Raw genomic sequence first — 4,194 nt, 5'->3', positions numbered from 1 at the left:
CGCCTTCGCCCTCGCCCGGCTCAAGCCATCCTTGGAGCTGCTGCAGACAGGCGTCAGCCTCCGTCGCCAGGCGCGGGGGCCCTGTGCCAGCACCAAGGCGAAGCCGGCGAACGACCGCCCTTCTCCACGCTCCGTGCTCATCCAAACGAGCACCTGTCTTTCCGCTACGCCAGGATGTCAAGCTGGTTTCAGCGCATCGAGGGCGGCCATCGGGCTGGCTTCCGGCGGCAGCTGGCAACGGCAGGGCCACTCCCATTCAAAGCCAAAGAAGTTGTTCTCATGCAAACTAAGCATGAAACGGTTCTTGTGCAAAGGAGGGTCCTGCAAGCTCCCGATGTGATGCTGGATGATGCTATATAAGCGCGTCCAGGGCGCCTCCGCCCCCAACAGCAGAGGAATCTCCAAGGTGCCAGTCCCACTCCGGCAGGGAAGTACACGCTTTACGGATGGCAGCTGTAGGTTACCGCTAGGTAGGATTGAGTGTGATTCTCCTTTGTAATGATATGGTGCCTACGTGTGGTCCAGAGCGGTAAAGGTTCGCCCTTGTAAACCCGACCTCTGGCTTCATCGCGCAAATAGGCGACTCCAGCAAGTGGTCCAGAGCGGTAGAGGTCCACCCTCGTAATCCCGACCTCTGATGTACACCACGAATCAAGCAATAAAGGAGATTTGCTTTCTCAGTCCTATCTTTACGTTAACTTAATGGCATTTGCCCGTTCAGCTTGCATGTTTCTTTCTCAGAGTTTCTCTTTTGTTGCTAACAATCCAAATTAAGTTGTTGGCTTGTGGTCGGGTAGGGACACCCCTTCTAGCTGGAGTGCAGTTCTGAACTCTAGGGAGACCTGCTCAGGAGAAGTGGTGCTCGTATCCTGGGGTAGAGAAGCTCTGCGTAGCTTAGCCTGGTAATGTACCCTAAGCCTACGTACTTCACTGCCCTGTTATGAGTCCCCTATTATCCGAGAATGCTGTCCCAAGAGGTCCCGGGCTCCCTTCTAGTATAAGGCCTGGTTCCCTACACCTTGCTGCAAGATCCGGTGGCGTAATTCACGGGATCGTCAACAACGATCCAAGTCCACTCCGGTGGCCCGCTCCGGCGGAGACCGCTCGCCACGGTCGCCACAAGTCCACTCCGGTGGCCCGCTCAGGCGGAGACCGCTCGCCACGGTCGCCCCAAGTCCACTCCGGTGGCCCGCTCCGGCGGAGACCGCTCGCCACGGTCGCCCCAAGTCCACTCCGGTGGCCCGCTCCGGCGGAGACCGCTCGCCACGGTCGCCCCAAGTCCACTCCGGTGGCCCGCTCCGGCGGAGACCGCTCGCCACGGTCGTCCCAAGTCCACTCCGGTGGCCCGCTCCGGCGGAAACCGCTCGCCACGGTCTCCTGAAGCCGGGTCCGGGGAAGTAGTGCTTGCTCCTTGGGCAGTTCGAGGTCCGCTTAGCTCGGTTTCGTACACAAAGCCTGCACCTTCGCCGCCCTATGGAAAGCACTCTAGTACCTGAACCTGGCAGCAAGTGCTACGGCTTTGAAGGGGTCCGGAGCACCCGCTCTCGACATGGGCACGCCAACACAATCAACATTGCGTCATGATAATGGCCTCACCTGCGGGTTCGTACCTCTCCCGAGGTGGGCCCGGGGGCCACTGTCGGTACCTCAGGACTGGGGTACCCCCTCTTGCTGTGGCAAGACTCGTGTAGTTATCCGTAACTACGCCCTAAGGAACTGAGCAGCCGGATCCATAGGGTCCGGCTCCATCTCACCGGATCAACAGCCCCGGACCCGCTTCCCGCTCGGGACAGGTCCGGTGTCACCACGTGTCCTGGAGAAGAAAGCGCTCAGGACCAAATCGGCCGTAGGCCCCGGACCCCCGCGGGGTCCCGGACCCCATATACTATCCGGACCCCTCACCGGGAGGGAACAGACACCCCGCCTGGGGGGTCCGGAGCCGCCACGTGTCCGCAAGCACGCGCGCAGCTACCAAGCTTCCTCTGAAAGACTTGCTCACCTACCACATTTCATTTAATGCGGGTGGTTCAGAAGTGCTCTGCCGCAGCAGAGCCCGAGGAGACTTTTAACAGGCTGTACTGTTGGTCGCGCGTTACCAAGGTGCACAGTACAGCCGCCGACACCACTAACGCCACGTGCGTCAGTCCACTACGCCAGTTAGACACAACAACTTGGTGACAGAGTATCATAACGGCTACGCGGTAGACCCGACAGTCTACGCCGCAACCTACACTGCCTCAACGGGCGCCTCACCGATGGGAAAGGAGAAGACCCCCTCGGTCAGAGAGTCTACCGGACGATGAAGCGAATCCGGCAAGAGATTCCCTATCACTGTAGCACCATTAGTGTCTATTTAGTATAGTACACCTCCTTGATTGGGCCTATCTGTCGGGGTCCAACACCTATGTACGCGTCCTCCTTGCACTATAAAAGGGGGGCGCCCGCTAGGGAATGACTCAAGCCCGGCGGGGTAGAGGATAGACTCATTCATACAAGTGCAATACGCCACACAGTGGATGTAGGGTATTACGCTCCAGCGGCCCGAACCACTCTAAATGTCGTGTGTTCTTGCGTTCTTGCCTCCGAGCTAGATCGGCCTAATAGTTTGGCACTTCCCCGAGTACTCCCCCTCAGGGAATAGGCGGGTGCGTTCCGCCACCCAGCTGTGGGTACCCAAAATACCCTACGACAAAAATTATTATGTAATAATTTTGGAATTTTAAGTTTTGCAACTAAACAAGTCTCAAGAAGGCAGCAACTGAACGTGCCTTTGCTTACTTCTCCAGAGCGGCACGCGCAAATGCTCGCTTGTCAGGAGGAACCGCCGCCTCGACGACCTGGCGACTGCCGTCACCGGCGATATGATGCCGCAGCCTTGGAGACCGTCCGTCCCCCCATGGTCGGGGTGGGGTGGTAGGCATTGACAGAGAGCCCTAGCCTTCTCGGCGAATCAATAGCGACCAGACATCCTGTTCAATCCGGCCGCGCCCTGCTCCGATCACCGTAAACACTTCACCGTGGAGCGAGCGGAGCCTCGGCTCGGACGCTGCTGCAGCCCTGTTGCCGGAAATCGACGAGCAGACCAACAAGCTGCTCGACTTCCTCGTGGTGGAGAATGGTACGGGCGCCGCCGGAGCCGAGAAGCCGGCGCGGCGACATCCATCAGCGCCATGTTCGCCGACTTCGGGCCGCCGGTGAGGCTTCGACGAGCATCAGCCAAGCCCTCGGCGAACAAGGCGAGGCGCCGGCTCGCGGATGCCATTCCGCGCGCTCCAGAGCCCCTGCTATATAGAATGCGCTGGGTAGCCGCTGGCTGCAACACCTCTACAAGAGAAAGCTAGCTGATCTTGGATGACGCAGCGGCGAGACTGCCTCTAGTTCAAGCGACCAGCACCGCCGCGCCGCCGGCGTCGAGGTCCGCGATCCGCCCGCTGCGCCGTGCACGCGCGGTTCACTCGATCGGCCAACAGCTGTTTAACTATCAATGTCCGTGCCTTCATGTGAACGTGGGGCCTATCAGATCTCATTCAGTGAGAACCTGAAATGATTGGCGTGATCAATCGTGCAGTCCAATTCAGTAACCATTGATTATTACTAACACGTACCTGAGCTTCTTTCTCCTATCTTGGTCTGCATTACTTGACCTTCTCCATGTGTTGTTGTGGATACCTGAACTGTTATGTCTAGAATCTGTAACGATCGATAAAGCTTTGAGGGAGAGCAGGAAGAAGCAAGATGATTGTCCTGCAGTTGGTCTGTCAGTGTTAGTTGCGGGCTGCCACATATAGGTAGACAACATGACATCAGCGACCAAAAACTCTGAACAAGACAGCAACTGAAGACCAGCAGGACAATGCGGAGCAACTGTCGAGGTTGTAACCATTGACAGAGACGAACCCTGCTTGGCGCGGCAGCGCTCTGGTGAATGGCGACCAGACATCCTGATCGGCCGCACCCTGCTCCGAGCACTGTGATAACAGAGCGTGATCGGTGAAGACACTTCACCGTCGAGCGGGGGATTCTGTTGCGGTTTTTTTGCCTGCCGGAAGTCGACCAGCAACCTTGTTCGCGGTGGGGCGCCGGGCCCCCAGCACCTCGTGGCCGCGCTGCTCGTCTTCCTCGGCGACATCAACAGGCCGAGAACGATACGGCCACCGGATCCCAGAAGCCGGCAGAGAGAGTGCCGACGCGGCG

Source organism: Panicum virgatum, chromosome 2K (assembly GCF_016808335.1).
Source record: "Panicum virgatum strain AP13 chromosome 2K, P.virgatum_v5, whole genome shotgun sequence".
NCBI lineage: Eukaryota > Viridiplantae > Streptophyta > Magnoliopsida > Poales > Poaceae > Panicum > Panicum virgatum.
Note: the sequence above shows the minus strand (reverse complement) of the source record.